The sequence below is a fragment of the Cryptomeria japonica genome, chromosome 4 (assembly GCF_030272615.1).
Source record: "Cryptomeria japonica chromosome 4, Sugi_1.0, whole genome shotgun sequence".
NCBI lineage: Eukaryota > Viridiplantae > Streptophyta > Pinopsida > Cupressales > Cupressaceae > Cryptomeria > Cryptomeria japonica.
The window spans coordinates 608969194-608995330 of record NC_081408.1 but is presented as its reverse complement, the minus strand read 5'-3'; the positions used below and the strand labels follow the sequence as shown (position 1 = coordinate 608995330).

The following is a 26137-nucleotide window of genomic DNA, read 5'->3' as shown; positions in this document are numbered from 1 at the left end:
CTCTGAATTCTTGAAGGGGAATCCGGGACAGCCATATCCAAATCTTGAGAAGGCACAAAATCTTCTCTATCAATTTCCATATTAGATTCTTTAGACCTTTTGCAAGAAGGGGAATCCAAGACAGCCATATCCAAATCTTGAAAAGGCACAAAATCTTCTCTATCTATTTCCATATTAGATTCTTTAGACCTTTTGCAAGCTACATCTTCTTCAAAAGAAACATCTCTGCTGATTTCAATTTGCTTTTGATTCGGAATGTAAATTCTGTATGCTTTAGATGATTCACTATAACCAACAAAAATGCTTTTCTTCCCTGAAGGTCCTAACTTAGTTCTCTTATCTTTTGGAATATGAATATACACTGGACATCCAAAAATCCTGAGATGACTAATATCTGGTTTAGAATTTGTGAAAGCTTCTTCAAGTGACATATTATCTAGAATTTGATGTGGACTATGATTCTAAACATAAACAATTGTCTTGCAAGCTTCTGCCCAAAGAAATATTTGAAGACCTTGATCTTGGATCATGGCCTTTGCTGCCTCAACAATAGACCTATTCTTTCTTTCAACAATTCCATTTTGTTGGGGATTATATGGGACACAAAACTCCCTCTTAATCCCAGCTTCAATACATAAATTTTGAAACAAACCAGAAGTATATTCCCCTCCATTGTTAGATCTTAAAACTTTGATCCTTTTGTCAGACAAATTTTCAACAAGAGCTTTAAATTCTATAAATATGGATAGTATTTCATCAGACTCTTTAGATTTAAGAAAATAAATCCATGACTAACGAGAGAAGTCATCAATGAAGGTAACATAATACCAAAAGCCAATTAAAGACGCAACTGACTTAGGACCACACAAATCAGAATGAATCAGCTCCAGGACATTTTTTTCTCTAGATTCACTACTATGAAATGGATGTTTAATGTTCTTACCTAGAGCACATCCTTTGCATACGCCCTCATGATCTTGATTTAGCTTTGGAAGACCAACTACCACCTTCTCCATGGAAGACAAGGTTCTGAAATTTAGATGAGCAAATCTTTTGTGCCACAGTTCACTTGAACTTATTGAATCATGTGCAAAAACTTGAATAGGATGAGTTTAAAGGCTGTCATGGCGAACACCAATCTCACGAGTTGTTTTAATGCTTGAGTTCTTTTTCCATGCAAGAACTTTTCCATTAACAAAGGCAACATTATAACTTTTATCTTCCAATGCTGAAATGGAAATCAGATTCCTCCTAATTCCAGGAACAAACAGTACATCACTCAAATGAAGAGGAACACTTGAATCTAAGTGAAAAGAAGGGGAACCAACGCATTTCACAGAATAAGAAGCATCATCACCAATGATAACTTGTAAGTGAGTCTTTTCCTTTCAGATTAGAGAGGTGCTCACGATAACCTGTAATATGGCGGGAGGCTCCACTATCAATAAGCTATGTATCACTGTCAGTAGGTGTTGGTGTTGGAAATAAGCCATACTCGGACCGACGATAGACTGGTCCAAGAGGGGCTAGTAGCTCAATGGTAGAGCACTCCAGTAGCGTATGGAAGGTCCTAGGTTCGAGTCTTAGCTGGCCCATGTCTCAACATTGTATCAGATCCAGGTCCAGGCGAGGAGCCCCAAGCACACGAGAGGCGTGGCTTAAGGGGGGTGTTGGTGTTGGAAATAAGCCACACCCGGACCGATGATGGATTGGTCCAAGAGGGGCCAATAGCTCAATGGTAGAGCACTCCAGTAGCGTATGGAAGGTCCTAGGTTCGAGTCCTAGCTGGTCCATGTCTCAACAGTAGGAATATTATTGGAGAGAGCAGAAATAAATAAGAACCCCTCTGAATTTTCACTAGACTCTCTATGAGGAGAAACACAACATTTGTTGTGCAGCAGCTTGAGGCTTGGGTTTGGAAGGACATTCTCTAGCAAAATGACCAAATTTGTCACATCTGAAGCATTGTACCCTAGAGAGATCCTTTCTTTTCTTATATTTAGGAGTTGACTCAGAATTCCTATCTCTGTTCCTTTTGAAGTTTCCTTTCCATACTTTTCTTTTAGACGTATGGGCAACAAGAACATGATCTTCTTCATTATGAGATTTATGTCCAATTCCTCTTGCCTCCAATCTGCATTCCTCTTGAATGCAATCAGCTCTCAATCAATCAAACTTGGGTAATTCATTTCTTCCACTAATACTTTGAATGAAAGATTCCCAAGAGTGAGGAAGGCCATTCATGGCCAGCATAACCAAGTCTTTATCCTCGATAGAATCACCAATAGCATTGAGCTGATCCTTCAATTCTATAATCTTCATTAAGAAAGAAACAACAGATTCATCTCTAGCCATTTTGATATGACGGAGTTGATGTCTCAACGTTAGAGATCTACTAGTACTGTTGAATTCATACAAACTTTGAAGACATTCAAACATCTCTTTGGCTGAATCCATCTTGGATATAACGGGTACCAGATGATCCTTAATAGAATCAATTAATATTTTTCTTGCCATGAAATTATTCTTTCTCCATTGTGCTTTCTCAAAATCATCAAAAGGTTCATCTACAAAAGACTTCACGTAGTTAAGAAGATTATTCTTTTCAAGCACAATGAGGACTCTGAACTTCCATGAAGTATAATTAACTGCACCATCCAATCTGTCTTCAACTTTGAGTCCATTCACCATAGTTGACACTTTGAAATAAACAAGCTAAGATAAAGCAAGGAATAATTCAAAATTAAACAATCTGGTTCTGGATCTTTTCTTTAGACCTGCTCTAATAATACCATGTTAAAATTAGAACCAGAAAGCTAAACAAATCAGATAACTACAACTAGGAAAACTTATGAAGATAAGATAAACAACTATTTATCCTGGGAAAACCCTCCACCTGAGGGCGAAAAACCCAGCCACACCAAAAATCAAGTTTTATTGAAGATGCAAATTTAAGATACAGAGCTATCAAGCTTAATAATCAATCATCTAATCATGATTGCTGGCACTTGAGAAACAAGAGAAGCCGCTGAGAATATTACAGCAGTCTGAAAGCTTTTACACATCTGTGAGCAAATAGAATCGCCGGAGAAGATATGAACCATAAATCTTCACACGTATATGAAATCACCCCTGCATAAGAATAAATATATACTTTCTTTTGAGCTTCATCTGTCTCCTGAAAACAATTCCGTAAAGCATACGAAAATAATGAAAAGCCAACACAAGAATGAATAACGCGAAGGTTAAATAATACTTCAACACTTCACGTGAATATCACTAAAGACGACAGTTACAAGAAATACAATACAGTAACCAAGCCACCAAGGCAAAAGAAACTGAAACTCGATGGATAATAAAAAACGCATTTCCAGCTAATACTCAGGTCGGTGATGGCAAGCATAGAACCCGATACATATGCAGCAAATTGAAGTAAATAAAGGATCGACAAAATACAAAAAGAACAAATAATAAAACAGTAATACAACCAAGCAAATAAAATGATGTCTCCTGCAGCTATAACCATTAACACGGCAAAACTCATTGTTGCTGCATACAAGTATTTTGCTGCAAGTGTATTCTGAGTCATGCTTAGCCTGGGTTGAATTTAATTGATAGTTGAGATTCTGTTAGACAATTCAGTAGTGTTTATTCATTTGGACTCTTAACATAATTCAAATATTTGAAACAATGTCACTGTATTATGAAATAATTATTCAGTTTTGGAAGCCACTTTGTAATTCTAATTTAAAATGGGCAATGTATCTACAATAACAGAGTTATTAAGTGTGGTGTGATTGAAAGGGCAAAGCATAATTGTTTTGTGCGTTTTCACACATCGCCCCATTGCAAATGGGGACTCCCACTTTTTTCTGCTTTCTAGGTCAGTTTTTTGAGTCTTTTAGCTATTAGCCTTTGCTTTGAAGAAGTGTAGTATCCCAGGTGGCTAAGATGTAATCAGGATAAATCGCTCTTTTTATGATAAAGCCTCTCTCAGCATTGCTAGTGGGTGCCCAAGCCTGATCGCTTCCCTACCATTTCCATCTCCTTCCACTCCTCCCCTCATATCCATTCCCTTCCATCTTCCCATCCCTACATCCCATATCTCACATCCCTCCCCTTAACCTCATAACTACCACTTCCTACACCCTCTTACCCTCATCCCATTTTCCTTATCCCTTTATTTCCTTAGCATGCCCTTCACTAACCTCTTACTCCTTTGTTCTACTCATCCTAAACCTCCCTTTACTTCCTTACCCACTACCCTTCCTTTCCTACCTTCATACCCATTACTCCCCTATCCTACCTATCCTATACTCCCTCACTATCATTTAAACCCCAACCCCATATTAACCTACCCCCTATCCTCGCTAACCTTTTCCCTTGGCATATCCCTTATGCCTCCCCATCTCCCATCACCCACCTTACATCCCTACATCCTTACCTTTCCTTACTCCTTATAACAACCACCGCAGCCCTTATAACTCCCTCCTACCACCTTCATACCCCGTAGCTTTTCCTTACACTCATCTTTTCCTTCCTGTCGCACTCCCCTGTCCAAACTCATTGCCTTCAACCCTTCCACAATCATGCCACGTATTGCTTGAGCCTCACCAAAACTCTAAAATGAAAGAGTTAAAAAGTTTTTCAAGAACTCTTTTGCTGGGACCCACCAAACTTTTAGCTTGGAAATTTAAAATGGATTTTAAGGCATTGCAATTGCCTTTGACCCCTCCCCTTTACTACTGTGGCATTGTATGGACCCACAAGCTCTTAACGTGAGGACTAGGAAAGATTTTTTTAAAGGTATTAACATGCTGGCCCACCAACTTTAAACCTGGAAATTGAAAATGCTTTTTAAGGCAGTATGTATGGTATTGTTTCCGCCCCACCAACTTTAGAGATGAGAGCAAAATGTTTCCAAGGCATTTAGTCAGTAAATCTGTTAATGAAGACAGCGATGGTGGATCTTGCTCAATGACAATGAATTAAGTCCAAGAGGATGCACTTATCAACAGTGAATTTGAAAGCAAGGCTATCCATTTCACATCAACATTGGCCTTAGAGGGAGACAATATTGTATGAAAGTCAATTACCAGCCCATCTGAGATTTGTTTGCAGGTCTGAGATAGATTAGTTCTGTCATTCCAGACCTTATTATAATGCTGGTCTTCTTTGTCATTTATGGATTTCATCTTAGATGTGTTTATTTCGGTCATCTTTAAACATTCACAAGGACTGGTTATTATCATGATGATCATATCATACTTGGCTAAGGATGCACCTAGGGTTTGAATTTGAATTTAAGGATTTTTGAGAGATTATTATTCTAAGCCTAGGTAGGCGATTTCAAATATATATATCATGAAACTAATTTGGACAACTCTTACAGGATGGCCGGAGCATGACAAACTCTCATCAAGGCATCCTAGGATAGAACGAAGTCCGTCCAAGGCAGCTGATGGGATCGTCAAGCATCAAGCCCACACAAGGCAGGAATGGGAGTCATATACAACATCAAGAGGAATACAAGATCTGTCCTAGGAAATGACACCATCCGTTTTAAGCAAAGACAAGGACCAAGGACGTGATTAGTGTAATGATTCATTGCAACACTTCAAGTCTTAGAAGGATACAAGGAGGTTGCTTTAAGGAAAGGATTTCACAAAGAACACACCAGGAGAAGTAGGATCAATGCACTTCAAGGCACAATGAGTATCAAGTATGGGCAAGACAAGGTCTACACCAAATGCAACATCAAGGCAAAGGGTAGCATCAACATCAAGCACTCAAAGAGGAAATTTTTCACAATCTTGAATTTACTTTGGAAATCCAAGAATCATTGCCAGTATGACCAGACGAAACCTCAAGAATGCAAGAGGTCAAGATAAGAGATAGTTTCAGAAGAGTTAATCAAAGTTAGAAGATCAACTTGAGCAAATTCATCATCACATCGGGAGCTTGGAAACACTGAGTATCAAGAGATATGCCTCATTCATTCACACACTTGTGATGAGTTACAAAGAACGGGATGAGGTGGCCCATAGTCATCACTTATCCAATCGTATCATTCTAAGATAAGGCGTCCAGATTCAGTGAATCTGACTCATCCTACAAAGAAGATAATTACCACATGGGCACAAAGTTCGATGCACCTACCATCGTCATCTATTGGTTGAATTTTTACAGAAGGACATATGTCCCATCAAATGTAAATATATCATTGGTCAAGCACTAAATGCTTTGTAATGGGTTCAACAAACCCTAATTAGGGTTTCTATCTTTCGATCTTGGCCATTGATTGTGAATCGATCTGAGCCATTGAATTGTAATGAGAGCACTATATAAGGTTCCACGTCTCATTTGTAAAATTAATTGTGAATGGCAAATAGTGAGTAGGTGATAGAGTAGAAAATAATTAGAGTAGGAAGAGAAGGCAAAGATTGTTGCCAAGACATTGTTGTAAAAGGCATGTAAACTTCATTGAAGATATGGTGAATTCTATATGTTGATTCAACAATTTGCATGGTCTCTACTTCTCCATTTGTTTTTCATGTTATTTAGATGAATGGAAGAACTTTGTGTATGATCAATGGTGAAATTCGTATATCCATACTACTAACACTTTGCTGATTGTAAAGTGCCCTGCGTAGTCAACTGGATATATTTAGCTTTAGCTTAACTTCAATTATCATTCCTTCATTGATATGCATCAACATGATGGTGTCTATGCTTGTGGTGATGATTTGAAAATCATAAAGCTATCCTTAAGAGATTGCACTATCCTTGTGGAGATGTTCATAGCATGTCAAAGCAAGACTTAGTTGAATTCCACCAAATATTGTCCTTTGCTCTTACATTCTTAGAGTTAGATTAGTTTCCTAAACCCTCACCCCTTTTTCCCTTTTTTTAAGAAATCAAGTCAAATTCCATGTTCCAACGTCATCCAATCATTCAGGTATTCAACCTAAGGCCACCTTGTGATCCCGGCAATATCACATCACATACAACTCAGTCTATCCAAGAGCATGTCAAGACTTGACATGTGAGAACCTTGGAGTCGTCCCACTTGATCATGCAGCTTAGCATTTGGGAGTCTTTGTTCAAGAGGATAGAATACTTAGTATTTTATTTTGTGTCGCATAGTGCGTAAAAACACCATCAACAAATTGCTGATTTGGTTTGGAGCTTTATTGATTTGAGAATTTGAACAAAAGGTCCTATATTGTTTCAAATGTATGCTCATTTGCATTCTCTTTTGGATCCAACTTTTATTATTAGCTTCCATGCCCTATTCTATTCTTACCCTCCACATCTTTTGTTACCTAATTAATGCTCCTCGAGGACATGTCCCTTGCCTTAGTACCCCTGTTCCTTGTAGGGGATGTTTTGGGGACTCCGGGATGCCTAGGAAACGCTCCCTTTCCTTGCCCTTTTTAACAATTCTGACATGTTTCAGAAACTTCAGGGGACATGAGGGGATGGCTAGCCATTCTTGAGTCAGCTAGGGGGCATCCAAGTGCCCCTTGACAGTTCTAGGGATGCCTATGGCCTAGCAAAGCTTGACACGCAATTAAAAAAAACACATACATTTTTAATTAATATTAGATATGATCTTATTAGCAATATAAGGAAAGATAGTTATTATTATTAAGGGATTCTTGGAATAGTTAGTACTATAGTTTCATACATGTTTACGTTGTAGTAAAATCTATACTTGAAGGAGAAAGGGCTTCAAATTATTTTGTGGATCCTTGTACTACATTCTAGCATATGTTTTGGGAATGGTTTGAGAGGACATCCACTTATTTGGAAATCTCAAAAAGTCTCCCATCAAGGCTGTTTTGTGAAAAAAACAATTACATACAACTAGGCCACATTCAATTTAGGTATCAAATTATATCAGGAGATATTTGTCTATAAAATTGCTTCTCAATCAACTCTCTTATCGTGTTTGTGTTTCCACTTTGTGTATGCATGTCATCTAGAGTTTACATATCGCTTTATTTTTTATTCTATAAAACAAATCTGGTTTCAACTATATGCCCAAGAATGTCCATACTTCCGCTCAGGTACAAAGGTTGGAATGCTAACAAAGGTTGAGGAGTTGGGCTAGCACCAAATTGCTTACTGTGTTTCCATCGCTCTTATTTTTTATTTTTTTATTATTTATACCTTACAATCGTTTACCATATATGTGACTCCATTTCTCAAGGAAATCAATCATTCTGGTTTGTATACTAGTCTAGGCTTCAATTTTTGCATTCTTGTTTCTTAGGCCAGCAACTTCAACTGAATTTTTTTTTTCTCTTATGTTTTGTCCAAAGCACCATTTAGCTCAGGCTAGGAGTATGCTGGTAAGTGTAAACCAATCAGATTGGAGACTTTTCTATTGCATATGGTTTTAAGTTTATATATCCCTTCCAATAATTTTGTTTGTGCATATCCTAAGAACATTTTATTCCATGGAAGCACTTCATATCGATTCTCATGTGAATCCCGGTTCATGTCTAATGTTATCTATTAAACCTCTATAATGTCTATGATGAATGCTTTATCAATGTTATGATATGAATATTTGCAATTTCTCTATATTATTAAAATTCTTCCCATTTTCTAATAGCCATGTTATGCTGCCCCCTAAATAATGGCCAAAAAGTGACCCTGTCATGGAAACATGTCCAACTTTTCTCTTCCATTCCCATCCTCCAAACATGGGGTAGCCTAAAGTACTGAAATACATTTATTTCCTTGTCACCAAATACTGGCAAATCTTGCCCTTATTTTGTTGTATGCAGAGTTTTAGACATATTGTGTTGTTTGGTCCTATCTGAACATTTTAAAAATAATTGTCTTTTTTAAACAATAAAATTTCATTGACCTGCAAATCCATGCCTTAACTGGGTTACACTGAAATCATTTCCTTTTATTCCTGAACTGAATTTTTAAAATTTTTCCTGGATTTCTTATTTTTCAGCTTTTTACTGTCCGATATGAATCCTGATTTCCAAACTTGGTAGCTATGGCTATCTAAGCGAATTTGCATTGTAAATACATTATTGCAATTTTTTCTAATGCCAAATCCTTGTATTGTTGTTTTGCATATCTGTTAGATCTTTATAGCGATAGTGTATGAACATGTCACTGGTGGATTAGAAATCAAGATACAAAAATATTTGTTGTAAGGTATTATGCTTGCCAGCAAGTAGGAAAGTGGTATTGGTAGCTTTAGAATTTTTTGGAGGGAGATTTTCATTATCTTAAGGGATATTTGCTGCACTTCTTGTAGTTTTGAATGTAACCACTGTATGCCTAGTTACAGGGTTTGCTGATTTCAATTCATGATGCTAGAGATGTGCAAATATTTATCTGCAACCACCATACTTCACATGCACTCTTCAAAACATTCTTTAAGGTGTTTTCGAAACATATAGACTTGTAGAGGCTAGATATGCATCATACTTTATTAGCTTGTAGTGTGAGTAAGAAAATATAAAAAAATAGTTTCAGGTTCGCCCTCAAATTTGTATGGAAAAGAGCTTAAGGTTTTATAATTAATATATATTTAAATAACATTTTTGATTTGTTATTTCGTGGGGGCTTGCAAATGCTTGTTTTGATTTGTGTGAATCTTTGTCCAGAGAGTCTTTGTTGTTGCCAATTGGCACCTACATTTTCAATTAGAGACAGTTTTTTTTGTTGACCATTTCTTGGCCGCTCACTGCAGACATGGTACTGGTGATGGTGGTGGCTTGCTGTAGACATGGTGCTGGTGTAGCTGCTCACTGCTATGGAAGCTCAGCACTGGTGTGGAAATACAGACTACAAGGAAACTAGATTTGCAATTCATTCAATTGGCCTCCTCTTGACTATAGATAGTTATGATTCACTGGTCGAATGGCAGGGCTGCGAGAGGCAGAGATAGTCTACAACTCAATATTTTTATTATTATTTTGCTTTTAATTTTGTACTGCATGGTTTGTCTTTTTGGTTTTTTCTAATTTTAATAAAATTTAATATATTCAATTTAGATTTTTGGTTATTAATATGGTAAGACAAGCAATGAGAAAATTCTATACTACACAGACTATAATTGCTATTTATAATGAAATCACTACTGGCTGCTAGCATACGTCCAGCTAACAATATGATTAAAGGATGGTTAGATGAAGAAGTGGTGAACAAATACCCTGGCCAATCAATTATATTCAATATAAAAAATAGCAGGACAGAAGATGCATCTCACTAAGTATTCTTAAATAGATTTTTCTGGAAATCCAGTGGTAAGGGTAGCTTTAAAGAGGTTGCTAGCCTTGAAGTGGGAGTTGAAGTTCAATTCAAGTGTTTTATAATAGGTTTTGAGCCACTGCCGGTTGGCGGAGTTTCAATGTCTAACTTTGCTAGTTTTTTAAGGAAGGAAAGTTTCTTGTAATCTTCTCGTGAGATTGATCAAAAATGAGTAAATGAAACAACATAGATTCTAGAATGTGGCACTAAAGAAGAATAGCTGGAAGAGCTTAATAGGTGTAGGAAAATTAAAGAGAAGTTAAAGGGCAAAGGTAGCTTCTTAAGGTCATTGCCAAGTGACACCAGGTGTATGGGACCTCTTAAGATTGTTGGCAAGTGACACACCATTTTGACCTACATGACCCCTTTATGTAAGCTTTCTGCAAGGGGATTATTTTCCATTTATACCTTACATTGTTTTAAAATCTACAAGCAAACCCAAATTTGGATTCCAAAAGGTGATTCTTTTGTAGTGCATGTGCCTTTACCATGACTAACCCAATCTCTTATAAAATTGCAACATAAACTTTTTACTGAGCAGATTAAACTTTACTCCTCATGCATTTGCGAAGGAGAGATCTAGTGGCTCTCAAACTCATTTTCGAGAGTGGAGGCATCCCTATACATGTTCACACTAAGATACACAGCACAAGGAAAGTTGCAGATATAGGAGGTCTGTTACAGTACATAATGAATCAAAGTTAGCAGTGAAAATATATAAAAAGGCCAATGACATCAGCAGACTTAGGAAAGACATGAGACGCTGAAGGTAAAACTAAGTTTCTTCATGGAATATAATGGGGTCTCAGTTCCCCACTAATCAGTACAACATATATTTCATATCAAACAAAAATAGAAATATGTTGCCCTTTTGTGAAATGAAATTGGTCTTGGAGATAACCGTACACATGAACAATTTTTTTTTTTTTGGGAAAACAAATATTATAAATCAAATAACAATAGCATTATAGGGCATTTGATAATAGCTTGAAACATTCACAAGTTCACTCTTATCCAAGAATACAGCTAAAAGAGGAGACTTGATGGAACTTTTAGACAGACTGCTGGAACAGGCCTTTATAATCATGATATGGATTTTGGTCATCTTAAACCGTAAAGGCTGATACATGGAGGAGATCAACAAACTGGGAGTGAGAAAAAAATAACTTGGGAGTGAGAAAAAAGTAACTTAATTTATTGCCCAAAATTAGGTCAATAGGACTACAAGTTACAACAATAAACAAAAAAAAGTCATAGGAATAGAGAACCCTAGAATCAAAATGATAGTGCATAGAAATACATAAGATACCATAAAGCATTGTGCTGCTAACAATAGCAATAGAATAGTCTGATTGCCTTTGCCCCTCCTCGGGCTCACGTATCCCCATATCCAATATGTCATTAATACATGTCAGATATCGTAGTCATGTGTGACCAAACGCTGATTTTCCAACTGTGTTGGATATTGTGTATAAGATACCATAAATCATTGTGCTGCTAACAATAGCAATAGAATAGTTTGATTGCCTTTGCCCCTCCTCGGGCTCATGTATCCCCGTATCCAATATGTCATTAATACATGTCAGATATCGTAGTCATGTGTGACCAAACGCTGATTTTCCAACTGTGTTGGATATTGTGTGATTTGTTTTTAAAAAAAAAAACTTCAATCATGCAATTTTTTTTTGGGTATAAACAAAATCTACACCAAATGTGCAAGACAAATGAAATGCTTTTTGCATTTCAGCCACCTATTTTTTGGGTTATCTTCCAATGCAACACTACTATTTTTTGCATATTGCAAATTGTTAAATCAACTTATAATTATTTATGTAGCAATTATTTGTCTATGTTACTTTTAAAGTAATGGAAATCTCCTCTATTAACCTAGAAAATTGTGTTAAATATGTGTATGTGTCTTTTATGAATGTCATCTCCATATTGGGGGTCTTAAAAATGATTGTATTTGTATCTATATTTGTGCCCATGCAAGTTTGAATAGCAATGAATGGGGAATAAGAGGCCAAAAGCATGTGCTAGTGAAGACTAGAAGAAAGTTTCATTTAACAATACTAGAGGAGTCATCTGAGCCATCATTGGTCACTTTTGGAGATAATTCCTATTGGAGAGAGATAGGATATATGGATACCAATCATTATGATTGGAGATTTTTTTATGATATGTAAAAGAGGTAAATTGTATTGATAAAATAATGGTTTCTACATTGTTTGATGGAATCAGGGCATCACAAACTTACGTAGGCTAGACCCCAAAAAAACCTGTAATCCCCAACCACCCGAGACTGAAAAAAATAGCCACATAGGGCCCATCTAGCTAAAGAAGTCCCACAATTGCAGACAAAACTATCCTCATTTAATAATTATTGTCAATGCAAAACTAATAGGTATGCTCGAGTCCCAAGAGCCTAATCTATTGGCGATCACCTAGTTGACCTCGAAGAAATTCCCCATCCACTCCTAATTTTGCATCGGTTTGAGTGAAAAACTTTTTTGAGAAAGCCAAATCCTTGCTCTGCTCTAATCCTACGATGCCAAATCCACAACATCGATGTCTAGCAAGAAGTGATACGAGTTTACAACCGTGCCATGAATAAGAAGTCTGGGTTTATCCTTTAGCCACGATATTCCAACTCTAGGTAGAGCTGCCACTATGACATTCTGTGCTCCCACCAAGAACTTTGGTTATTCAAGAGTTGCGCAATAGCCAAAGCCATTCCTTTTGAAGCATTCAAATAAAAAAGAGCATCTATGAAACGGGAGATGTAGAGTTCACCTATGTATCTATTATCCATGTGCAAGAACTCCCTCTCCAATACGAACTTGATAGCTACCAATGCCAACCTTCCACCATGAAGATTGACCTCAACTTGAGGTTTGTATTGTCATTGAGGAACACCATCAACCGACTTGGCAAATCAACCTAATGGGCATGTCCATAACAAGAAGCTCATAGAATGGTCCCAAAGCCACCCGCAAATTGGATATAAATGTAGTTGCAAACATCCTATATGCATTGGATCTCTCAAGCTGAAATAACTCCACATATAGGCAATAAATGCAAACATTACCATCATATCCAGCCAACCATGTGTCAAGCCGAGAACAATACCTCCATTAATGAAGTTGAGCAAACATAAAGATCCCATACAAGGTATTGCACAAATGTGGATGCCACTCACTACTTGATCAAACCCAAGTCTTTTTGTTTAACTCCATCTGCCCTTGCATTGGCTAAATTGTCTGCATCCATGTTTGCTTCCTTGTAGACATGATTTGTACTGTAGTTTTTAAAGTTTAAAAGGACCTCCATGGCCATATCCAAAAGAGCCTGCAACTTCCAATTTAGATCCTGATCACATCCACTACTAGAGTGGAATCCCCTTTGATTTCAACATTCTCAACCTTAAGTTCCTCACATAAATGAATGTTGCGAATGAGGGCTTGAAATTTTGCGTTGTTATTTATTACTTTTGGGAGGCATCGACATCCTATCAATCGTCTGCCCATCCTGTTTTCTCAGGATGCATCTAGTGCTCGAAGGCCTTGGGTTGCCTATAGAAGCCCCCATAAAAGTTCAGCTTATACCAACCTTGGATGGGTGGTTTCCATGTAGCACTACCTCTCATAGAGTGAGCTTCCATTCCTCCCACACCAACGATGGAAGGAATGCGAAGACCAAACCAAGACTTCTGCATTCTAGAGTCCCACTTAGTGAAGGTCGAATTATTGTCCCAAAGCCTTGTTCACCACCTCAATTATGGCTGCCTCTTATTTTTTAAAAAGGAAGGCAAACACATCTCCTCCTCTTGAAATAGTCTTTTTGTTTCTCTCCTTCCATAATTCCCATTGAAGGATGGAAGGATTAATAATCCACAAACTCGAGAACATTTCAGCTTTATTGATTATGGGTCAAGCCTTGTTGTAATGTCCCCACTTTGACGTAGAATTTAATGGTAAATATTGTTAATAAAATTAAAATTTAAAAGAAGAAAAAAAAAATTAAAATGAAAATATAAAATAATATAATTAATTATACTTAAAAATTTAATTAAGTTACCGAATGGACAAAAGGCATGAAATGATAAGTTGTGACTCTCTCAAATATGAGGTATAAAAGGGAGAAGAGGGCCTCATTTGAGAGGGGATAATTTTGGGGAATCAGAAGTGTAGATCTGACTTAAATAAGAAGCACAGATCTGATTGTGAAAGGTTGTGTCCCTTTCAAAGGGCAAAAATAATGAAGAGTTGCACTCTTTCAAAGAGTACTAATGGTGAAAGGGTGTGTCTCATGCCAAAGAGCATACATGATGAAGAGGTGTGACTTCTCCCTCACATTGAGAAATATAAAGGAAAGGAATCAAAGCATCCAGTAAGATCACCATCGATCAGTTCAGATCAGAACTGCTATTAATTACAGGCAGTAACATCTTTGTTCTTGGTGGTATGCATAGGAATGCACTTAATATGTATGCTTAATAGGAAACCTTATAATGTTCACACTGTCATTCTGGTTGGAGGAGTTTTGAATATAAATGGGATCGGGCTGCAGGCTTGAGAAAGGTAACAAAATACTCAGAACTTTGGCAGAAAGAATAGAAGAAGAAAAAAGACGTCAGAAAGGGAAGAAACGCACATGCACTTCGAATAGAGCGAAGGTTTCAAGAATCCATCCGTCCATTAATAACAAGCAAAGATAAGCACTTCTAGATCGGAATAAACAGAGGATACTAAGCTCTTCCAAAATCCAGTGAGTAAAAACGAACAGTTTGCATCCCTGTATACATACACAGAATCCTGTGGCAATAGTTATGATAAAGTTTCTGCATACAGCGCATACAGCATATATATATTTCTGATCATCATGTAGACACTCTGCATATTTATACTGATTAATATTCTTAAAATACACTATGTCATTATCAATCTACTGGGCCTGAATCACATATTCTAAGTAGGGAGAGGAGTTACAGTTAGGATAACGGTGATGGGGTTATCTCATAGGCATGCCACCTCATGGTTTAAGACTGGGGAGTCCCATGAGGCTAAGGGGGTACAAGGGTGCTACCCTTGGGCCTGTGAAGTATAGACTTCCTAGGCACCTTACTGTGACAATCCTCCTCCCTCTGTCATACTGAATGAAGATGTAAATGTGGAACATAGGATAAGTGTGACAAGTGGAGGAGAACGGTGATAGGACACTCCACTAGCTAGGCAACCTTATTGATGGCATGGGCCACGTGGGGTCAAGTGGGCTTAGTGCGCCCTTGAGCTTAGATGGGGGAGTCTCTTGGGCACCACACTTGTCCAATCTAGCCTATGTTCATTACATGAATAAATCTTTAGAACGAATTTATGTCTTACTTAGCACATCTATTAGAATCGGTCATAATCATGTATGCAACACTGTATATATATTTCATCCCTCCTAACCTGTTTGCAGGACTCCACTCCAGATCTCCAAGTGTTATTATGCGAGCCTACCCTTCTAAATGATAATTAGTGTTACAGCTTTACATGATTTTGGTAATGTTAAAATTAATTTTTCCTTATACTTAGATAGGACTATTATTTTTTGGGCAATTACAGGAAGGGACATTACTTTCTCTCCTTCCATAATTCTCACTGAAGGATGGAAGGATTAATAATCCACAAACTCGAGAACATTTCAGCCTTATAGATTATGGGTCAAGCCTTGAAAAGGTTGAGAATGTTGTTGGCAAAGCACACCCACCCAACCAAGTTTAGTTCACAACCATCTCCAACACTCCTGGGCGAAGGGGCATCCTAACAATAGGTGATTCACATTTTCTTCATTGCATTTACAGAGAAGACACCTAAGTGCTCCATGGTATCCCATTTTAACAATGTTTTCTGCCGTGAAGATATTATTTTGCATAGCTGCCCACGAAAAGGTTCCAACTTTTGGGAGGCAAAGCTTGTTTCCGCATCGTCCTTATCTAGGACCCTGTAACCATCTTTTGCATTATATTGCTCGGTTTTTGAGCCATTCCAAACAATTCTATCCTTGCATTCTCAAATTGTAATAGCTCTGTAAGAACTACCTCCAATTGTTCTACTTCATTGGTTGACAACCCTCATTGATCTCAAATCTTTTCAATGCCAAAACGAGACCCCATCCCTTATGCTTACTTGTATATAGTCTCTAAAATATGACCCCTAGACCTACAATGAGAATCTTTTTGTCCATGCCAATTCGATGACTCTGTCCAAGCTTGGAAAGCCTCCCCAAGAATCTTCCCAAAAAAGGGCAGGTTTTCCATTGTGGATGTCCCAAGTCAAATGATCTGTGATAAGAGGCCTACAACTTCCCTTGAAGTTCCAAATCCTTGATCCTTGAGGCAAGTAACGTGAAGTGAGAATCATCATAGCATTGCTGCCATCCAGATATTTGTTTTGAAGTATTTGATCAAATTTAAAGTATGCTTTGTATGCATCTTTTAAATTAGATTAGCTGCTAAAGCTTTGTTTTGTTTTAAAAGATTTCCCAGTCCAATGTCCCTTGCAACTTTCGCTTTGCAAATCTTGTCCCATGCAACGAGCCCAATCTTACTCTGATCCGAAGTCCCTACCAAAGAATTTTCTCATACTCTGATTTAGCTTTTTGGCTGGCTCCTGCATAAAGAGAAAGGCAAGACAACAGATAAATTAGAATAGCAGAAATAACTACCTTGAGCTTGGTTATTCTTCTGGCAGAAGACAGTCAATGCCCTTTCCAAGATGCCAATCGATTGTTGGTTTTATCTCCAAGAGGTTCCAGAAGTTTTCCCATTCTCAAACCAGCAACAAGGGATAGCCCAAGGTAAGTGTAGAGTAGCTAGCCTCTCTTAAAATTGAGAGATTTGACAATTTCTTGTTTTTTCGAGGTTTGTGAGAAAGAAATATAATGCCCTTTCCAAGATGCCAACCGATTGTTGATTTTATCTCCAAGAGGTTCCAGAAGTTTTCCCATTCTCAAAACAGAAACAAGGGATAGCCCAAGGTAAGTGTAGAGTAGTTGGCCTCTCTTAAAATTGAGAGATTCGACAATTTCTTGTTTTTTTGAGGGTTTGTGAGAAAGAAATAATACTATAATTTGGCTTCACTAATGTCTTGTCTCGAGGCTGTTATATACAAATCCAAAATCTCTTTAAATTGCAAAGCTTCGCTTTTTTTTGCCACCCCAAATAACATTGTGTCATTTGCAAATTGTTTGTGTGATGGCTGACACATTGCTGGTTACCCAATGCAACCTGTAGTGGCTTGTGTGATGGTTATACCCAATGCCCTTGCTATGCTAATGAAGAGAAAGGGAGAGAGGCTCTTCCTATCTGAGCCCTCTAGATACCTCAACCTCAAAAAAACCTTCAGGGGAACCATTTATAAGTACCAAGTATCCAAGGCAAGCAATATAGTTAAATATACATTCTAAACAATTCTTGTTTAATCCAAAAGCCTCAAGCACCTTAAAAAGGAAATGCCATTCCACGCAGTCATATGCTTTTTCAATATCCAACTTAATCAGAATGCATTGTTTTTTGTTCTTTGAATGGAATGAATTGCTTCTTGAGCAATAATGACCCTGTCCAAGATTGATCTACTCGACACAAACCTTTTTTGCTAGTCTGAAATAATATTTGGTAGAATTCTCTTTAATTTGTTTGCTACTAGTTTTGCTATTATCTTGTAAATGGTATTACATAAAGAAATGGGACATAATTCATTAAGAGACCAAGGTTTTTCTTTTTTGGGAATGAGGGAAATGAATGTGTTATTGATTTCTTTAATCAACTTGCCTTATTTCCTTGAATCCTCAATCGCTGCCACCACATCATTTCCTAGGATACTCCAACAATTTTGATAAGAAACTAGCAGGAAACCCATTTGGGTTCGGTGCTTTGTCCGAATGAAGTTGGCTCAAAGCCAACTTGATCTCCTCCTTCGTGAGACTAATATTCATTCTACTCTTCTGAGACTAATTGATGGCTGCCTTGAAAAATCTCTTGTTGAATGTTTAGATCAAAGCCAACCCAATTGTTAAGAAAATCTACGAAAATATCTATTGTTTCCTTAGGGCTTTCAAGGATCTCTCCATCAGCTTTCTTGTTTTTTGTGATTCTATTGATGTCCCTACACACTTTAGTTGCATTGTGAAAATACTTTGAGTTCTTATCTCCATCGATCCAAGTTTCTTGGATTTCTGCCTTCAAAATTTTTCTTCCTTGGCTGACACCTATAATCCCTTAATAATTCCTTCTCTTTCTTACACTTTTTTCGGTCCTTCCTGTAAGTAAGTTAAGGGGTGGAACAACTTGCTACACTAACCTTGAAAGGAGGGTAATGCAAAAACATTAACAAATCTTTACAACAGCCACAAAAACTTAACAAAAATAAACATAAATAACATGCATACCACAACACAGTGATTTATGTGGGTAAAACCCTTTCGAGAGAAAAACCGCACACTCCAAAAGCCGCAATCCTTGGTAGGTTGAGCCTCTCATCTCCCATCCCTGTATCCCTAGTTGATCAAGCACATTCCATCAACTTTGCAGACCCATCCATTTAGCATGACCTAGAAGACGACGATTGAACAATTTCAGCTTCTTGTCCACCCACCGCTTCTGGATGTATAGATTCCGATCCATATTCAGAAATGAACAACAGATTACAATATACTTGCAGAGCAAACTTCATACATGAGCATCACCAACGAAGATCTGGAGACAACTCAATAGCTATCATACTCTTCGAATACATCATACTCATAGCTGTAATACAATGACCTCATAAAATAGGGTTGCCTTCTAGGGCAAACAAAGTGCACAAAATATGCACTGTTAGATCTATGAACTAATGATAAATGGTAAGGATTCACAATGATAGTCGGGGGACTGTCACTCATGTATCGACAGTAACCTTTTATTATTGCAAGGTTGAGACACTATTTTCTTAACACTTCCCAAAAGTAAAGACTTCTTCATTAAGCATTCTCCGCTCTTCTTCTAACACTTTTTTGTTTCAAAGGAGTTTGTTCCATTCTCTCAACTACTTTTTGATCAGTTTTAACTTTGTTAGTAAGCAAAACATCTTGGATCCCATCGGATTTGCTTCACTCCACCATTGCTCAATCAACTTGAGGAAGTTAGGGTCTTTCATCCACATGTTTTCAGAATTGAAGGGGCATCTGATTGGCCTTTTATGCCCTAAAATATTAAGTTGTATCAGGTAGTGATTGGATCTGGACATGGGATAATGCTGCCTTCCAAAGAGAAAGGAAAGGATCCCAAATTTCCTTTGAAGAAAAACTTGTCTAGTTTTTTGGCATTATTGCTGAAGCCCATCCCTCCTATTTGTCCACGTTTGAGTTCCATTGGACATTTGGAATTCCAGCAAGAGATTATTACCCACAAACTCTTCAAAGTCAATCTGTGACTGATACTTCCTTTGGACACCTCCTCTTTTATAATGTCTGTGGAGAATAGTGTTGAAGTCCCCTCCCACTGTGTGCAACTCATTTGGAAATGAGGCTAAAAAGGTTTCAGTTTCCCACCAAGTTTCCTTTTTCATATTGCAGGAAGTAGGAGCATATACATTTACTAGAAAAACTGCAAGTTCGAGGAAAGGCTCCTTGCCATAAACCCAACCAATGCTTGCTCGCTGTTGTCTCCAAAATGTGATCAAGCCTCTTGAAGTACCCTGATTCAACTATCTCAGTATTCCAAATTTTCAGCTTCCTTTTAAACTCAGTTACCGGTTCTTGCCTAAATTGGCTGGGTCCTGGTCCTGGTCCCTGCCCGGTCCTGGTCCCAGCCTGGTTCGCCCTGGGTCCCACCCGGGTCCTACCCAGGCGGCTGGGTTCCCTGTGGGTCCTGTCACGCAGGGCCCACAGGGAACCAGCCGCCTGGGCAGGACCCGGGTGGGACCCAGGGCGAACCCAGGAGGACCCGGGTGAACCCAAGAGGACCCGGGTGAACCCAAGCCCGTGGGTTCCCAAAAACGGGGCCCACAGGTTAGAAAGCAATTAAAAACAATTAAAAAACAATTTTTTTAATCTTATTTTTACATCTAAACCCTAATCCGCCCCTCTACGATGCATTTCATGCATCAAAACATGCATTCAACCTATTCTACTTGCATTTATCTGTTATCATTTATGTATCATTGTATGGGAAAGTTACATTGTATGTTTCATATTTGTATGTTTGAACTGTGAACATATATAATTTTGATGTTTGAAGTTTGAACATATATATATATATTAAAATATATATATATATATATGTATATGTATGGACGAACTCGTACCCGTACCCAACTTTTTTTTTTTTTTTTGGCCGAATCTGCGAATCCGAACCCGAATCCGAACTTGAATCCGAACTGGAACCGGTAACTTAGCTTTTAAATAAATCAACTTCCAAAATGGTCATTTTAGATTCCTAAATCGTGAAGATTTTTGCCATAGACACCTCCATTTGGTGCCTGACCATGCACTTTTTGTTACGGGTTTTTAAGTCCCTAGCATTCCAAGATAGGAGCCTCATGGCTTCCTAGGAAGGGGAACTCCCTTCTCCGATCTCAACATTCTAGTGATCTTAACCTACCCCTTTGCATCCCCATCAATGGTTGTTTATTCTTGATTTGTTTTCCTGCCTTTACTCCCTCTGTCGCCACAATATGGAGATTATCGGATCCTTTTGTTTTATCCACAGCTTCTTTCTGACCAAAGTGGGTAACTCCAAGACTGCGGCCCCATTTATTCCTTTCAAAGTGGAAAAACTCTCCTCTTCACAAAATTCACCTTCTTCCAGCAGGTCTCCTACCTTGATGTTGAGCCTCCCAAATTAATTTTATCGGACTCACAAAAATCTGCTTTCTCCAAACCCATTCGTAGATCATTGGAGGATTGTCATGCCCCTGATTTGATATGCCATAATTAGCGTCTCATTCCTTAATCAGCAGATCCAAACCAAGAAATTATCTTACTACAGTAAGACTTCACAATTTCTTATTGACCCGAGTAAAAGCAGCAGATCATGATTATTACTGTGAGCAAGCTGTGATTATTATGGTGTGCAGATCGTGATCATTACTGTGTGCATAGCAAACAATGATTGCCTTATGGATCGCCTTCCTTTTCCTAACAAGCGGCCTTCCCTAAATCGATTAAAATTAATTATACTTAAAAGAGTGAATTAAGAGAGGCGGTTAGATACTGAAGGGATGCGATTGGCATCCAGTAGACACATTTCATCTCATCGGTCACAACTCCGAAGGAAAGTCACCACCCGACAAACCCAATGGAGGGGTATAAGAGGAACATGTCAGCATTCAAGAAAGGATCAGGGAATCACAAGACTTGGTATTTCATAAGATACTAAACGCTCAGCAGTTCAACTGAATATTGTAGTTTGGTATGAGTCTCCTGTGCATAACATAGTAAATGCTGTATCAATATACATGCATACTAATGATTACAATGCACTGCTGTTATGATTGATTATATATTGTATCCAACTGATGGTTTTTTTCCAGTTTATTTTTTATATGTACAATGTCTGAAGTTGAACAATACTGGATCCTTCATATGTATTGAATATTCCAAGCCAGGATAGAGAAAATGAGGATTACAAGAGGGGTATGGTGATGGGGTACTCTCCTAGGTATGCCACCTCATGTCGGGACCAGATGGTCCCATGAGGCCAAGGGGTATGGAGGGTACTGCCTCTTTGGGCTTACAGGGACCCTGTTGTAACCTTGTCCCTCTATCATGTTGAATCAGCACAAGAAGTCCAATCATAGGGAGTGGGAAATGGATGGCAAGATGAGGGGGAACAGGATGTGGATACCTCATTGGGTACACCACCTCATATGGATGGCATGGGTCACATGAGGCCAAGAGGGATTGTATATCTGCTCTTGGGCCTAGGGTACAGTATCTGAGACACCCTATCGAAGTCAACCTATCCTATGCTTTCTTGTTGTTGAGCCTTCCAAACATCTTAAAAAATGCTTTATGATGAAATTAATATTTTTGCCATGAACTTAATGATGCTTAATTAAGATAGTCTGTCTATTGAATTGTAGTTGTAAATGGTTTCTAACCTGTTTTACAGGGCTTCAAACAGGTGAGAGGTATTCCTAAACCAGTTTGTTTATTTGGAAATTGTGGTTTAGGGCTAAATTAGGGCATTCCCCATAAGGGGAAATTACAAGAATCCAAGAAACTCACAGCATACCTCTAAAAATGTGTCTACCTCATTAATATCCTGTTTCAAAACTTCGTGCTTTGTTATTTTGTTGGGTCAAGATCTTCTACTCCTTTTGGGATTTTATGGCCTTCGTTAGAATCATCCAAAGCGTCCTCTGCAACTAGCTGGTCTGGCAGTAATGGAGATGCCTCTGCCTCTTGGATCCCATCCTTCTACCCCATTGATAACTGCCAGAGATAGATCTCTGCCTTCTTCATTACTTGCCGATTGACCATTTGCTTCTTCAGATTGCCTGCACCATGAGGTCTGACACAATCAATCTGTGAATACCCTATTCCTTTGCAATTGCCACAAACCTTTGGGGAAGATTCTATTACACCTCCTGCTTCCAGAAACCTGCCTCTGTGATGATCTCTAGTTCGTGCACCATTAGGTCTGACACAATCAATCTGTGAATACCCTAATCCTTTGCAATTGCCACAAACCTTTGGGGAAGAGTCTATTACCACCTTCTGCTTCCAGAAATCTGCCTCTGCGATGATCTCTAGTTTGTCCCAAAGGATAGGTGCCTTTAGGATCTATCTCCATGCAGATCCTTGCATATGAGCCATGCTCCCCTTGTTGAAAATTCTCATTCAGACACACAAAGGATACGAGTTCTTCCCCTATCAACTCTAGTGCTTCTCTGTTCCAGTGCTCTGAGGGCATATTGAAAAGTTTAAACTATACTGGAATTTTCCCCATCTTATGTGTTAATGGATCAAAATTAGGCTACCTTTTTTGAGGTAAAACCCTACTCCATTTATTAACAATGGTGACTCTTCCATAATGGTTTTTTTCAGCTCCTCTGATCAACATTCCACTAGGAGATAATTGCTGGGTAAGGATTTAATTTTAACATCTGCCTCCCATCTATCTGACCACCATTTTGTTAATGTTATTCAATTTTCAATTTAAGGAGCAAGTTATATTCAAGGTTATTTTCTTTCAAGTATATGTTATTTCTCAATATAATGAATCTGATTTTTGTTTACTGCAGGTGGAGAGAGAACATTTTATATTTTCTATGTTTTCTCCACAACATATCATTGGGTATGTGTATATCATGGAGGGAACCGATCAAGTGGTACCTTGATCGATCATGTCCCTTGGACATGACCGACCAAGATACCCCTTGGTCGTGTCCCTCCTTAACCGATTGCTTAATCGGTGTTTATCACATATACAAAAGCACCAAAGTCACTTCGGTTATTCATATAATTAATCCGAAGATAATCGGTGGCAATATCAATCGGTGTCAATATTAACTGGTGGTTACTATTAATCTGTTTAAACCCGATAACATAAGTTAGTCGGTTTATCAATTTATCCCGATAACATTAGTTATTTGGTGAAATGCATTAAGCCCGATAGTTATAAACTCGGTGGCTACTAAGGTGATAACCCGATAATGAATCGGGGGGGTTAGAATAAGACCCGATCATTATCGGTTTATCAGTCTTAATAGTTTGCACTCGATCAGTTTGCATGTGTAACGTAATTGACTGTAACAGGATAAGGAGAGCAATTATAGATAAAGGAATAATCATTTGAGATGGATTTATCTATCGATGGGATAGATGATTGAATGGGAGACTTCATTTATCTCCCATTCAATCATTTATCTTACCGAAGCTATAAAGTATCAACACATTTTACAAGCTTTCCTCTTGCTGCACATCAACCGCAACATTTTGCAAAAAAAGGCATATTTCTTCAAGTGATTCTTAACCAATTGGAGTTTTTTTGATGGTATGACCATGGCCTTGCTATTCAATACCTTTTGTCTTCTGTTAGACCATGCAACTTGAGATCTTGGGCCGCCTCTCGGAGCCCATCTCTTCCCCTGCCAATAATCCTTACTTGATCCTTGTTCCTATTGTAGCGGAATGTCTGTGCTCCCTCTTTCCTTCAGCCCAGTGGTATGTCATATGCTCCAGTAGCGAAATGAAGGATCTGTTCTCTGTTACCATCAGGAGCCTGCCCACTATTTTTCTTCTGGAAACCATCCCAGATTCCATCTTTCCACTTACCCTGCTCCCCTGTCCTGCTCGACTCGCTGAATAAGGACTGGAAAGTCTATAACACTATTTTTTGCTATGAAAAAGTGGAGCAGTATCATCCAGCGACTGGTTATGCTTATATTCCTTACCATTGTAGGAAGAGCTTTGTGCAAGTACATGGACAGTTTTTCCATGAGGGTAGAAATGAGGACTACCATTCAAACAATCTGGTCTCTATATTTTACATGGCAATCTTCTTTGTTGGATTTTAGAAATAAACTTCTTTGATCTAGCATGTAATTCTTAATTTCCTTTCAGATTTATATTGCCTGTTGATTTAGTGTTTTTCGATGTTTTGTTGATGGTGCAGGAAAGCCACAGCTGCCAGAGGGCATGGTTCTGTGCAACAGAGCAGGGTCTTGAGATTGTGTCCAGGTAGCATGTAATGCTTTCAACTTAAAATTGGACTCTTGAGACTACACTTGGCTGCAAGCACCCAATGACCACACTGCTCAATGATGTGGGGCTCAAACACAAGGTATGTGTGATGGTAATGGTCAATAATTTTGGAACCATGAAAGTGATCTTGACGGGGATGTTGTTTGTGTGTTTTTGAGCAGGATTGGATTATTAATTTATTTGCACTTGGTGCTCAGTCATTATGCAGAGACATTAACAGCTGTAACATCCTCCTTATTGTCAGAATGGATATTGCAGATTTTTGGATTGTCAAAGATGGAACGTTTGGATGGAACTACACATGTATCCACATTTGTAAAGGGCAAAACTGGATGTGTAGATCTTGAGTAATTGGGCTTTAAAGTAATTTCTATTTTAAATCCATGCAATCTTCAGATGAAACTTCAAAAAAAAAATCTCTTCTAAGATGTGTATGTGTTATACTACATGTTGACTTAGAAAAAAGCAATGTTTTAAGCTTTTGAATTGTTTTGAACATTTGGGTGACATGCTTTATTTCTAGACCCCTTGACTGGGGTGGAAGACTACATTGCTAGTGGGGCAATTCTAACAGTAATCTATATGACGTGAACATCTCAATGTCACAAGATCAGTTACATCTGAGGAATCTAAACGATTTAAAATTGTTGTTTATGGCAGATATGAGAAGTGCTGTTAAAAGGAGACATAGAGAGCATATCATATGCTAGTATAGTGAAAGTGTATAATAATGAAGCAATGTGGAAAATGGTAGAGTTGGCCATTGCCTGCACCTCAGCACTTTCTATCAAGAGGCCCATGACGGGTGAGGTTGTATTAGAATTGAGAGAAGCATTTCAATTCCAAACAATTTTTTATGTAGAGATGGAGATCAAAAGATGCACAAAAAAATATTCCCTTGAAGATTGCTTTCATGGCTTAAAAATTATTGGTTGGACAAACATGCTTCATAGGCTTTATGACCATTTGCATGAATGAGTGAGATATGTCTAGGATTGGTTGGGGAGACATTGTGGTGGGGTTTAGGGGCACCCTCATGCCTGTGGACAACTTTGCATGTAGATAGGTTTTCCCATTGGGTGAAATTTTTTATGCAAATACATCCACAGTACACAATCAA

General features: G+C 38.1%; 1 protein-coding gene across 1 annotated transcript in view; it reads left to right on the top strand.

Moving 5' to 3' along the window:
- LOC131032181 (uncharacterized) overlaps nucleotides 1-25387 on the top strand; it is a 51197-nt gene extending 25810 nt beyond the window's left edge. Inside the window, exons 9-10 of the transcript XR_009103392.2 lie at nucleotides 24929-25096; nucleotides 25179-25387. The gene's annotated coding sequence lies outside the window, so the exon portion shown is untranslated. The remainder of the gene's footprint in view (nucleotides 1-24928; nucleotides 25097-25178) is intronic.
- Nucleotides 25388-26137: the final 750 nt, after the last annotated feature.